Raw genomic sequence first — 14899 nt, 5'->3', positions numbered from 1 at the left:
ATTTATATAATAAATATACATGGATTAATTTTTATAGGGCCAAAGGATTTAGGACTGAAAGTGTTCTGGAGAGGAGAGCTGTGAGGCAGCAAAGGAGAAGAGGAAGTATAAGTAAGTTCCAGTTATCAATTGTTGTGTGACAAATCTCCCCCAAACTTAATGACTTAAAATATAGCAATCATTTTATTGTTTTCATCTCTGCAAGTTCAAGGATTGACTAGGCTCAGCCAGGCAGTTGTTGTTCAGGGTCTCTCAGGTATTTGCAGGCAGATAGTTGGTGGCAAGGGGCTGGAGTCATCATAAAGGCTTTCTCACTTGCATACTGGTGGTTGTTGCTGGCTGTTGACTGGGACATCAGCTGAGGCTCTTAGCCAGCTGATCACCTACACTTGGACTCTCCATGTGGCTTAGGCTTCCTCACAGAATGGCAGCTGGTTTCCAAAAAAAGGGCATCTCAAGGAAACTGGGTGGAAGCACTATCCTCTTGTATGTTCTGCCTTCAGGAGTCACCTAGTATCACTTCTGCTGTCGTCACAGGCTGGCTCAGGTTCCAGGGCAGGGGACATGACTTACTTCTTCACTGGAGGAATATCAATGCCAATTGTAAGAAGAGCACATGAGATGGGAGAACTTGTTGCAGCCATCTTGAAAAAGGTAGGTAGATCCAGGTGTGAGTGGTCTTGAGTGAAATCTTGCTGAAGAACTAATACTAATTAAAGAAGACTAATCTGGAATAATTAGTCAGCAATACTAGGAAGCATATGATCAAATGGGTGATTGTATCACATGGATACTTATGGCTGAAAGAGGGAGTCAGGACAGACCTCATGGAAGAAGTAAGACTTTGAGCTGACTTTGAAGCCTGTGTAGGGTCCATTTGGTTATGTTTAGCTTATATTCATTTTTCACCAACACAGAAAAGAAATGATAATAAACAAAATTATAATTATTGGTAATTCCTCCCATTACCAACGAGATAATTACTTAGCATTTCCAGGTCCATCTCCCCCAGTTTTTTTCCCTGGGAATGTATTACAAATTTGCAATCCTACTTAACTTTTTTACTTAAAATATTTTGTGAATGTTTTCCTAAACTATTAAATATTTTTCTAAAATATAATGCTGAAAGGCTACAGAACATTCTATCATGTGACTATGCTATGATTTACTTTTAAATCACTTACTGTTGGAAATATAAGCTGTTGTGTTTTTTTTCTATTGTAAAAAACACTGATGAAAGCCTTTATGAAGAGATCTTGGTGCTCATCTATGATTATCCTCTTAGGATTAATTGCTAAAGGTAGAATTATTGGTCAAGAGTTATCCATATTTTAAAAACCTTTTACATATCTTGTCATAGTGGGTTCTAGGACAGGTCATGCTGGCTGCCCATCCCGCCGGGGTGAGTCCCTGTTTATTTGCAGGTTTGCCAATATAGATTGTTACTGGCTGCAAAGGACAGTTTCCTATCTGAGAGACCAAAGTGGAACTTTGGGCTTTACTCCGATTTTATCTTATTATTAGAAGGGTAGCATTTTCCCATATATTTCTTTAGCATCTGAGTTTTTTTTTTAAAAGTGATTTGCTAGTTTAAATTCGTTGCCTATTTTTTTCCATTGGTATTTTCCTCTTATTGATTAGTAACAGCTGTTTATAAATTATTACTCTTTTGTTTAGCATTTATGCTGCTTTTTTCTCATTTGATCTTTCTGTTTTCCAGGTTTGTTTCTGATGTGTTTTTTAGATGTAGGGAGGTTTTTAAGCTTTCGTGTGGTCAAATCTAGTAATCTTTTTATTTATGTATTTTTCTTTTGCTCTTATGTATGAAAGGCCTTATTACAATAATAACAGATTAATTTTACCTTGTTTTTCCTTTGTGTTCACACACGTACCCACGTCCATACTCATACATAAAACACTGAATTCTCAAATCAGTCTGGGCTATATCTTAAGATACATTCTGAGGAGGGGTCTCCTAAAGATCGTTTCCCAAATATTTACCCAGATGTAGGATGACAGGATTTAGATCAGTAGTAGAGGGAGAAGCCAGCACCCTTAAATGGAGAAATTGTGTGATTCTGGCTGAAGCAGAGGTGAGCTTGTGGGGGTTGTGTAGGGGGCAGAGCTGCAGGGGTGATTGCACTTACCTTCTGGAGGTCCTGGGATGCCAAGCAAAGGGAGGTGCCTTGTAGGCATTAAGAACCATTTCAGGTTAGGGAATAGGGAAATTATTTTTTTCTGTTCCTGAACATCTCTTGAGGACTTGTGAGGAGTCAGGTACTCTGGTAAATATACATAATATTTCATTTAATTCTCACCACTGCCAATGAGGCAGGTACTGTTACTATCATCGTTTTATAGATGAGATGATTGAGGCTTAGTAAATGGTAGGGCTGGGACTGAGTCCAACTCTGGCTATTTCTAAAGCTCTGTGTTCAACCACTGTGTTTATTCATTTCTCAATATAATTAATGTAAGAGTTTCAGAAAGTTCATCTGGAAACATTATACAGGTTAGAAGGAAGCGGGGAGTGATTGAGGTCAGGAGCTTCTGAAATACCAGAGGATGCAGTGATGAGGGCCTATACTGAGGTGAGGTTGGGGATGGACCATGACGATGCAGAGGGAGGAGGAGAAGCTGGGAGCAAGCAAGGCAGGGAGGGGAAGGGGAGCTTGCTGGGCTTAGTATCCTTCAGTTTTGGCTTTTATTCTAAATATGTGATGAGGGTCTTGCCCAGGGTCTTCATCAATTGATCTTAGCAGTTACCACTCTCCTGAGACTTAAACAGACATTTCCAAGGACCAGACAGACATTCTTGTGTAGAAATTGAGAACAGGACCCAAGTTCTTTTTTCCCATTCATCCAGATCCTCAAAGGAAGCCAGTGTGATTAAAGCAAGGTTTTCCCCAAGGGATGGAGCTGTATCTTCATTCTTTCAATGAACATTAATGAAGCACACAGTCTGCTGTGAGGGACCCAAAGACACATTAAAACAGAGCCTGCCTGCATGAAGGTGAGAGCCGAGCAGAAGTAGTAACTTGCACTTGTACATAAACATCACACAAAATGGAAAGTTCCAAATCGTCCCAAAGAAGCATAGTTAATGGGTTATGGGAGGTCTGAAAAGAGAATTATTCTTGTTGGGAGGGCTGGGAACAGATAGAATCATGAACTAATAACTAGTTCCTAAGTCAGGGTCGTGCTGGGCTTGCTAGAAGGAACAGATAAGAATCTTGTGTAATGAGAACTTTAGTTCTTTGTTTGCAAGCCCTGCGACCTGCCCTCCTACAGGCACAGATGACTGCCTTGACATTTGTCCCTCCTTCCCCAGCCCCTGAGGTGGTTTACTCTTCAATTATGGTCCTATCATGCTGTAATTACAGTAATAGAAGCAGCTCAGTTGTTTTCTTTCTTTATGCATCTAAGATGTTCTAAGAAAGAGGACAGAAACAGATGAATAAGAAATAAACTGCAGCTCAGTACACAGAATATGCATCTTTATCAAAAGAATTACAGAATGGATATTGCTTTTCTTCTCCACCCAGGGACAAACTGAAGTCCTAACTGTATTTCAAAGTCTTCTCAAGTAACTCAAACTGCATAGATCACCCACAGCCCTTATAATTTATAACCCCAATTTGATCTTGTGGTTCTTGGTAAGGGAGCAATCATAAATAGGCTTAGGTCTGCAAGAGCTCCCTATAAGAGGCTCTTTTGCCCCACCAGACAGGCCCATGAAGAGAGAGAGAAAGTCCCTCACTGCTTAGGGGGTCCTGGGTTTGAGTCGCAGCCCTGTAAGTTCCTAACTATCAATTCCAAGTTTTACTAAATGTCTCTAAGCACCAGTTCATTCATCTGTGAAAAGGGGTTAAATATCAGCACTCACTTCATGAGAATGTTGTGAGAATTATGTGAGGTCGTGGAATAAGCATTCAATACATAGGCAAGATTAATGCAGAATGAGGACAAGCAGAGATCCCAGTTGGATGCAATTCCGTCTATTTCATTGAGTTTTCATAGTGCTGGACCATTTCCTTTTGGGCTGGAAGTCCCCATTCCGTGGTTGTGTCATCAGAGGACTTGGAATATGTCTTTCCTATCTTGTGACAGGGTGAGTACACCCTGATGAATATGTTCTTTGTGTTATCATTTGAAATCTCTTCTGAGGTTTTTACAAGTGCCCTAGGTTTGGGAACTGTAAGTTTGAAACTGCAAACTGGCCAGTGTTCCCTTTTACCTGGTACATAACCCACCAGGGCAAGTGCCTCACTCTGCTGGATCTGCCAGTTTTACTTATCTGTACCCTTTACTAGACAGTGAGTCCAGGAGGGAAGGGATGGGTCCATGTTGTGTATCTTGGCATTCCCAGGACATAACATAGAACCTGGCATGTGGTGGACATTCACTGAATATTTATTGAATGGATGGCACGATGCTGCATCAGTGCCCAAGGATTAGTGACAAACACCTGTTGGGCCCTTTATTTTTTAACTTATCTAAACTTCACGACAACCTTATGAACTAGGTACTTTCATTTCCAATTTATTAATAGAGAAACAGAGATTCAGAAAGGTTTACCAACTCACCCAAGGTCAAAGAGTGACGTGCTTCCTCTCTCTATACATTGTCTCATTCATCCTTAAATACTCATTATCGTTATACCACTTATTAGCCATATGGCACCTGGCAAGTCACAAATCTTAGAAAGAATCACATGTTCTTATGATGAGAGCTGCCTTGCTGTCTTGGGAACGTTTTAATATTTTCTGGATATTCACAATCCTGAAAAATAAGTGACTCATCATGATATTGTTTTGATGAAGCCTGAAAATGGCTTGTCTATTTTTAACACTGAGTGGCAGTAACTAATAATATTAGGTTCTTTTATCCTATTCAGAGAGGAGAGAGAAGTGAAAGGTCATGGGGGTTAAGGAGTATCTGTAAGGAAGGAGGGCTGGGTCTACACAGTACCCAGGAGAGAAACTGTCTCGTTATCTCAAGCACCTTGTCCCAAAGCTGGGTGCTCCAGGCCACATCAGGGTCTGCTTTCTGGGAACCTTCACAACAACTGTCCCCAGCATTGTCTACTTTGTGATTGTTCTCAGTTTCATCTTGGGCACATCTCTCTCTAGCTATACTCTTTCTGTGTTTTCTCCCTTTCTGGTACATTTCTGTTTACATAGCTCAGGTTCTTTTTCAGCATTTCCAGCAACTTTCAAATTATTGGCACTGTGTGATAATCAACTTTTACTTTTTGAAAGTATGAATTATTGAACAAGTGAATGAATAAGTAAATATATTTGGAGAAGAATTCAGAATATGTCCAAGCAACGTGTAGTGCAGAACAGAGAAGGCAAGAAGGGGGTTGTTGGTGTTTCCTGGTGGTTAGCATGTAGGCTCTGGGATCAGAAGGCCTGAGATGGACCCTGGCTTTACTACCCACCAGCCCTGAGATCTTGGGTGGATTACTCACCTTTGCAAAGCCAATGTGAAACATAGCAATAGCTCTATCACTTATCTATTGCTGTGTAACAAACCACCCCAAAGATCGGTGGCTTAAAACAACCATTTTTACTGATCATGTAGCTGGGGGTCAAGGAAGGCTGTCTGATATAGGCTGGGTTTCACTGAAGTGGCTCCACGTCTCTTATTTTTCTCTAGTACCAGTGGGCCAGCCTGGGCACAATCCCCTGGGGATTACAGAATTGCAGGAAGACAAGAGGAAACATACAAGGTATTCTAGGGCCTAGACTTGGAACTTGTTGCTTTCATTTTCACTCATATATCATTGGTCAAAACAAGTCACATGGCCACACTCAAAGTTAAGGGGAGAGGGAATACACTGGGCTCATAAGGGCACCTCAGTGGTATGGATGCTGCATTTGGGGTGGGGATGAAACACTGGATCCAGTAATGCATTTTATCATACTACCTTTCTGAACCATGGGAAAAATGGAAAGAGATGGTCCTTGTCATTGTCCTTGCCTGATGTATTGTGAGCACTTCACATGTGATTGGTTAGGTTACGTATCTTGTAAGCAATGCATAAGCCATAGCTACTATAGCTGTTGTAACTGTTATTGTCAGAAATGCAGGCATGTTATCCCAAAGATCAAGACTCATCGAGAACTAAGTTGGAAGGAACCAGTGAAGCAGGCTGTGTCTGGGCAGAAAAAGGAAAATTTACTCACTTAACAAACATTTATTGAACACCTGTGTGCCACACATTGCACTTGCCATACATTTGAGGACAAAGCAGACAAAGATTTTTGGCCATGTGGCGATTACATTTCAGCAGAGGAAGATATAGGCATAAAACAACAGGAAAATAAGTAAATGATACAGTATGTTGATGCTATGAGAGAATGTAGAGGAGAGTAAGGGAATGGGGCATGATGCTATGTGGGCAGGTTGCAGGATTAAATAGGTTGGTCAGGTGGGCCTTCTCGAGGAAGCGAGAGCAAAGACTTGAAAGAAGGAGATGGAGGGAGGCAAGCAGACATTGAGGGGAAGAAAGTTCTAGTCAGGGGACTCCAGAGCAAAGGGCCTAAGGGATGCAGAGTGTGCTTGAGGAACAGCATGGAGTTCAGTGCGACTGGAGACCATGAACGAGGGGAAGAGTAAAGGAGTTGAGGTTGGAGAGGTCATAGGGAGGAGGGCCTTGCTGGTCATGACAAGGGCTTCAGTTTAGTCTTAGTGGAGTGAGGGGCTCCTGGAAGGTTTTGAACACGTGACATGGTTCTTATGTCCAATGCCATGAAACATGTTTTAAAGCACATGGCTGCTGTGTTAAGAATACTTCCAAGAAGGTAAGGGAGGCTGTGAGAATACTCAAGGAAGGACGTAATAGTTAATTGAGGTTGGGTGGTGACAACAGAGGGGGTGAACATCTTGAATTTGCATGTGTTTTGAAAGTCGAGCCCACAGAATCCACTGGCAGATTAGATATAGGGTGTGACAGAAAAAGAGGAGCCAAGGATGACTTCACAGCCTGAGTAACTGAGACAGGAAATGGTGTGGGTAGAGTAGGATTGGGGTGGGAAAAAAATGGGTGTTCAATTTTGGACATGTTGACTTTGAGAGGGTTCTTAGACATGCAAGTGGAGATTGTCACGTAGGCAGTCAGAGACACACGTCTAGAAATCAGGAGCAAAATCTAGATGAGAGATGAATTTGGGATTCATGAGCCCACATCAGTACTTGAAGTCATGGGCCTGGTCATATCAGCAAGGGGGTGAGTGTTGTTAGAAAAGAGGACCAAGGCGATGCTCCAAAGCCCTCCACATGCAGAGAGAGTGTGGAGTCCCAGTAGGTGGACGGTGTTGTCCAATGCTGCTGGAAGGGCAAGTGTGATGAAGATTGGGAATTGATGGGTGGACACAGCAATGTGGAGGTCACTAGGGATCATGATAAGAAAAGTTTTGCTTGAGAGGTGTTTGTGAAGAGTGGGTTTAAGAGAAAGTGAGGAAAGGAATTTGAGAGAGGATAATCCTTTGAGGAGGTCTGTTGCAGAGACAAAGAAATGGGTCAGTAGTCAGAGAAAAGCTGGGTCAAGAGAGTTTTATTTTAATGGAAGACATGTGGCATAATGGCATGTTTATGTGCTGATGGTAATCATCCAGTAGAGAGTGAAAAGCTGATAATGCAGGAGAGAATAGGAGAAAGGATAGTGACATGGAAACCACCAAAGGAACTGCTCAAGCTTTTCCGGCTTTTTACTCCTGGTATTCTTTACCCCAGTAGGGATATTCATTACACTGTTATGATTCTCTCCTATCAAATGATTGCATCAAGTCCCATTGGTAGTCTCAGTCCCATCATTAGCATCCGTGTTTCCTCTGTTGTTGTCTATTATCCTTCCCCTCAAGGCACAGCAGCACCAGGGCATTTATTTTCTAAATATGGAACCCTGAACCATTTCCTGTGCTTCCCTTCGTTGCACAGAGAGGACCATGAGAAAGCAGAATTGGGCTCCGTGACCTTAGTCCATGAGGCGATACAGACAGACTCTATTTGAAGACACCAAGGTCATGTTGAGACAAACTGGGACTGACCGTGAAAGAAAAGGATAGGTAGGGTCGATGGCTTTGGAGATTGTAATGAGAAATGGGTCAGGTGAGGGCTGTCCTGTTCAGAAGCAAGGGGGGGACAGTGGTGTTGGGAGGGGTGGGGTCTCCAGTGTCTGTGACTTCCAACTAAAGGATCTTACTTTTGTCCTTGACTTTACTGAACTTGCATCCACATCCTGCCCTACAGCATGTTCCCCACCCCAACTGAAATCACTCTTGTTGTGTCCTAGGAGCAATTTCTCTCTCAGCCCCACATGGGCTGTGAGCTTTCTGAAGCCAAGGACTGTACTCCTCATATGCTCCAGGGCACTAAGCCCCTGTCTGGAGAAGGACAGTGGACTGATTAATACTTGGCAATTCTCAGATGAGGGATGACAGGGGTCAGTTATGAGCAAAGCCTACAAACCGGAAGAGGTTTCAGCCCCATCTTCAAGTCAGCTGGGAAAAGGGCAGGGTGGGTTTGATGGGGAGATTTCATCCTAACCGTTTATATCAAATTTATAGTGAGACTGGAATCTGATCTTTCTGATCTATTGACGTATCAAGGGTCAGTCTTTTCTCCCCCGTCTCATCATTCCACACCAGGAGCATGGTGGTCAGCCTCTCTGAGAGGTAGTGAGCTCTCCCTCCCTGGGGATAATCTATTGGAGGTTGGTAGTTACCAGTCATGGATGCTGGGGATTGCTACATTGCCGTAGATGTTCTCTTAGGACCTTGTTGTTTTTCTGTGATGTGTCCAGTTCCACCTAGATAGGTGAGTGATGGGTTCTGTGATGCTTACTCCACCCCCAGCCTATATCCCTCAGCCCTACCTACTCTCTAACCCTGTAACCCTATGGCTGCTGCTTAGTTCTCCCAAGTCTGCAGTTGACTTCTGCATCCCAAGCTACACACTACCATGACCCCTATCTGAGGCTGGGGGCACAGGAGAGGGATATGGAGGTCAGTGTCAGGAACAAGATAGACTGAAGCCATTTTTTGGCCACGTCCGTGGGCAACACGTCCATGGGTATCTGTGTTCTAATGACCAAACTGATCCCAGGTGTCACATGACTGAGAGGCCACCAGTGAGCGCTTGTGTCTGGGTCTGGGTCTGGAAAGTGGGTCTCCCGGTCTGTCTCCACTCCCAGTATCATCTCTAAATGTTGGTTGATGCCTGCATTCCTACTATGAGAACATAAGATTTGAACATCATTAAAATGCACACACTCGAGAAGGAAGTTGAGATTTATGTTTTATTATTAGATGTCACTCCTGAGTGTGAATAAATATGTCAGTATCCTGAAGGTGCTACTATGGAGGGGAGGGATCCTGAAAGGTAGAGGGTCCTGCTACAGGAGAGCAGAGACAGGGGAGGGTCCAGAAAGTGGTGATTGGGGTACCCCAGAAGGAATTTTCCACCTCCACCGTTCTGTGGAGGGTGAGTTCTGTACACCTGTCGCTCCTCCCAGCCCCTGCCCCTCCTCACACAGCGACTTCCAAAAGGCCTTCAGACTCCAAATGACACCCTCATCAATAAGCTTGCATTGCAAAACCACATTTTGACAACACATTTCCCAAATTTAGTCCCCTAATCCACTCCCAGAATATATTATGCTTTGCACCCAACAGATGGATTAGAAGCTTAAATCTTCTGCTTGTTCAGAAACCAACCAGAAACCAAAAATACAAATACTCACACCCCTGCAGGTGTGAGTGCCACGATGGGGGTGGGGGAAGAAGCACGGGTGTGTGTGTGAGGACGTGTGCACATCGGGGAGGGGAGGTGAGAACCACTGCAGGTGGGCAGACCGGGGTGTCATCTGGGCCTGAGTGGGCTGAGGGGCAACCAGCTGCTTTCTATAAATCCTTCTCAGCTCCCCTGGTTTAGGCCTCTGTGTACCAGGCGGGTGTGTAGGGTAGCATGAGGTCCAAAACACAAGTCTGAATCCTTGAGTGTGGGGACTGGCAGGGGTCTCTCCCCTACGTAACTGCAGAGTCAGAGGCCTAAGCAGGGGGACCGAACCCACAGCCCCCGCTCAGCACCAGATTCAGGATCAGATGCTGGACTCCAGCCCAGGGCTTGCTCCTTTCTGCCAGCTTCTATTGGAGCCTTGGGGACTTTGAGGGTTTCCCTCTCTCCAGTTTTTGGGGGTCCCAAGTTATGTCAGAGACCACACCTCATCTCCCCTCCATGCATAAAATCTGCTGTAATCTTTGCAAATGAAGGCAGCTGGGGGAGGGGATGAGTGGGAAGAGGGGGTGCCAGGGACACTTATGGGGAAGGCAGGGGAGCACCCCAGGAGCTGGTCCATTAGGGGAAGCAGAGAAGATCTCTGGGGTTCCCTGAGAGATTTCAGAATCCCTTCCTCACTATCTTATTTTTCTCCTCATCATGGAAAAATTGCTCAGAAGGCAATAAAAACAAGGTGTTCTAATTAAACAGATTTGTTTACATGCTGTGACAAGAAAAACTAATTCAATCTGATATACTTTACATTCCTGCTGTACTTTTTCTCCTTTCCTTTATATAAAACTGCCCATTTTTAACTAGTATTGTACTTAAGCATCTTAAAAAGTGTCCTTGATTAAAAGAAGATGAGCAATTTCCTACTTCCCACAGATTTCAAAGGGTGGTGTCAACAGGGCGGGTGGTGGGTGAGGCTCTGAGATTTCTCTTGCCATTTCTCATGACAGTTCTTGCCACGTGGCTCCCGGAAACATAGGCTCTCCTGCTAGGCTGGAGCCTTCGATGGGTTTCCCACTGTGACCAAGGCAGAGGACAAGGGTGCTGGGAGTAGGGGCTTCCCTGATCTGAAGTCCCTGCACCCGAGAAAGAGTAGGGCCATCAGAGTAGGTCCTGCCCAGGAGGATGGTGGCCCCAACATTCTTGCAGAGTCTGCTGGTGTCCTGAGAGAGTCCACAGAGAGAAGCGGGCATGGAGAAACTAAGAGGCATATTCGTAATAATAATCATGTCATAATCATGATGATGATTGTGACAACAAAAACAACATTATGTGGGAGCAACTGGGATGTTTAAGTTATTATAGAATAAACTTTCTATCAATTAAAACTGTCCAAGAGAGAATCAAGATGACCCTATGTCAACCCCTATCTGGGGATGTCTGAGCAGAAGCCAGGCTACCAGCCTTCCGGTGTTCCCTGAAAAGAATCTTTGAGGTAAGAGGCCTGGCTAGTTTCTCACCACTCCTAGATTCTCAGAACTGGTAACAATCTGGCAGCTTCTGGACAGTAGGGACTCTGTCTTTCTCATCTTCAATCCCTTGTACCTTAGCCAGTCCTGGTGTGTGAGTGTGTGTGTGTGTGTGTGAATATTTGTAGATGTGAATTGAGAGCATCTGTTCTGGACATGGGCCTCCTTTGTTCTGACCTCCTTGCCTTCATCCAGGCTGTATCCTTCACCTGGGGAACCTTCCTCCATTCGCTCATCCTATCAAAATAGAATGCAATCCTTTGAGCCACTCAGTCTCACACTCCCCTGACCTGTACTTTTCATGCATTCATTTTGTACATTTCTGACCAGTTCCGTGTTACTCAGCCTGTCATTTAATGGTGGTAGTTGGCGAATGCCTTTTAACACAGTCTTGTCCCCCAACTGAGCTAAGCCTTCTTTTCCTGTCTTTTCAACAGCACCCTGTGTTGTCCTGGAGAGACATGAGTGGTAGTTAGGATATCCTCACTGATGGGCTTGGTGTGCATAACCATTCGAGAATCCCCTCCTCCCTTGCTGCCTGCCTTCTTCCCTTCTACTCTGTTCATTCCATGAATATTTAATGGACACATCAGCACAAGGTCCCATGGAGACTCAAACACAAAGGAAGTAGGATTTCTCTGTGTTATTACACTGATGGTGGAGAGTCCCAGCCCTGAGTGTTAATTTGGAGCAGGGATAGAGGAAGCCCTTAGGTCTGAGGTCGGGGCAGGAGCCTGCCGGCACAGTCCACCTTCAGACTGTGGTCTAGAGACCCTGCTTCTTTGTTTGGCTCCCTCCTTGCTCTCTTCTGCCCTGCTGTGCCCTCTACCACCCAGAAACCCTCCTTCCAGTAATCCCAATGTAAGTGTCTTGGGCTACTGCTCAAGATAAAAGTGGGGTGAAAACCCTAGAATTAGACTCTCTTTGAAGGAAATGTGGCTCTGCTGGGCCTCATTAGGCTATGTCTGCCCTGATGGGGTATATGCCATAGAGTTCTGCAGTAGGGCAGTGATTTCACAAAGAGAGGCCAGGAAGAGAAAAAGGCATGAAGCCTGTTCTCCCTGTTTGCCTGCGCTAGCTCCCCTTCCCATGTAGGATCTAGGGAGGGCTTTCCTTTGCTGCACCCCACATTCTCATAGCCACGTATTTAATGGTTGTGCTGCTTTATTTCTTCAAAAAGATTTATTGAGATCCTACTATGTGCTGGGCATCATGCTGGATGATCTGATGATCTAATCCATGATTTGGAACATTTGGCCTAGCCTCAAATCCCACTCTTCCCCTACCAAGCCCACCCAGCCCAACGAAGCCATCCACTGCCTTCTACTGGTCTCACACCTTCATTCTGCCTTCAAATGCTGGCTCCCTCAACTTTCTTCTCCTGATCTAATGAGTCTCCAATCACAATTCAGAGCCCTCTACACTGTATATCTCCCATTGGCCCTCCAGATCCATTGCTCACTTGCCCTCTGCCCTGAAGGATGCCCTGTACATCAACAGGTACGTGAGCCCTCTGGCTTCTGGTTGGTTGGGCCAATAAGGAAGGAATTAATGTGGAGTCAAGGTGTTTCCTCTCCTCCTTCCCTCCCTTGGGACCACATTGCCCCTGTCAGTGCTCTACACAAGCCTCTCTCCCTTTCAGTGCCCCTGACCCCTCCGTCTCCTCATCCCTTTAGTCTGAGCCCCGTCACAGCTCTACTGATGCTCTTGCTGGCCCTCCTTTTGCTTCCTTGTCACCCTACCTGCCCCACTGTAATAAATGCTCTGCAAAGAAACCCTCTAATTTGAGTGTCCCATCGTTTCCTGGAATGGCCCTGACATACATCCCCAATACCTATCTTCCAGGTCTTACTCTCTCTTCTTATTTTGGAACTGCTATAGGCCTTCTTAAACTTGGAACATATCTAAAAATGTTCTCTGTATTCATTAAAACAATCATTATAATGCTGACATTTCCCTTGTCTCTTCTTCATCAACTGTTCAGAAGAGGGCCTGGGAATTTTTTTCTCATATCTCTTCTAGGACTGGGTAGAAAGTAGGTGCTCCAACAAGTGCCTGTTGGTGGAGAGGTGACTTGTTACATTAGTGAGGTCAGGGTGGGGGGTCATGGGCTTGGAGTCAAATTTCAAATTCAAAGATAGGATTCAAACCTTTCTTCTCTTTTCAGAGGGCTAGGCCACCTTGGCCACATCATTGCTCTTAGATCCTTAACTTGCAAAATTGAGATGATAATACAAGTTACTGCACCTCTCCAGATCTCATTTTCATCATTAAGAGATGTGTAGTTGTGGTAGTGATTTTATGAGGATTCAATAAAATCTGATATGAGAACTTTTTTACTCTATGCATTTGAATTAAATCTGGAGATACAATTTGTGGCCAAATATTGAAAACTTACAAGTTAATGCAAAAATATGAAAACTGCGCATATATGCTACCATTGCTAACAGATACCATTTAATGTTTTGTGTAAGAGTTTTATTAATATTTTCTCATTTAATTTTATGCAGTAAGCACTACTAACCCTATTTTATGGAGGAGGAAACTAGTCTTAGACATTAAAGAACTTGCTTGAAGCTGCAGAGTAAGGAAGTAACAGAGTCCAAGTTTATACTCAGGGTGTCACCTCCAGATCAGGGCTCCTGACCCTGGCTGTGTGATTTGCCTCAGTGGGACTTAGCCAGAGCCTTCAGCCAGTGATGTCTCCAGGAAGTCATCTTCCACCTTCCACATGTACTGTGTACTTGCTTGTCGCATGCATCTCCGGGAGGGAGGTTTTTCATCTGGAGCTTTCTTTTAGAGCCCTCTGGGCTGGGAGGTGTGGACAGCTGAGAGGGAGCGGGAGGGAGACGTTAAAGAACATCCTTCTTTTGTTACAGCTTCATCCTCCAGTTGAACTCCTGGTTTTGTTCTAAGCTATAGAAAGGAATCCCAATAAAATCTTGGAGATGTAGACAGTCACCAGAGATCAATCCATTGGTATATGTACACAGAGGAAGTGACCTGGTGGGATGTCCAGGGATTTTGAAAAGAGATTCATCAAAGTATCTAGACCATCATGTACGGATGTCAGGAATTTTATAATAGGAGCTTCATTGTATTAGTAATAGACTGTGACAATATGCACTTTCCTTGGTAGCAGCCAAGGCAGTATAACATTTTGAGCTGTTGTCATTATTTGTCCACCTTAATGTACATGGGTCTCAGCCTCTGGTTGGTGCTGTTAGGGCCAGCAGACACCAAAGCCAGAATAGGCCACAATACAAAGCTTTATTTAGCAAGGACGCATTTTTGTTGGAGGGTTGACCAATATAGACCAAAGTCCAGGGATTGGTCAGACTCTGTATAAATTCATCTGAGTTCAGAGTGACACCTGCCTAGTTCTAAAGCAAATTTAAGTACCAGCCGACTCAGTAGCCTAACCCCCATGAATCCAGCGGGGTAACGGGGTATTAGGGAGAGGGGAGTATGAACTTAAAAGTAGGGACCAGGGTCTGGGACTCAGACCAGAGAGACGTAAGTCAGAATACGGTACTCAGGACAGACTCTCACAGCAGCTGCAAGGAGGGCATTAAAATGGGTTTTAGGACAGGTGCAGTTGCCCTCTGCCATGTATTTTAGTACCTGTGTCATGG

Source organism: Eubalaena glacialis, chromosome 15 (genome assembly GCF_028564815.1).
Source record: "Eubalaena glacialis isolate mEubGla1 chromosome 15, mEubGla1.1.hap2.+ XY, whole genome shotgun sequence".
Lineage (NCBI taxonomy): Eukaryota > Metazoa > Chordata > Mammalia > Artiodactyla > Balaenidae > Eubalaena > Eubalaena glacialis.
This window is presented reverse-complemented; position numbering follows the sequence as displayed.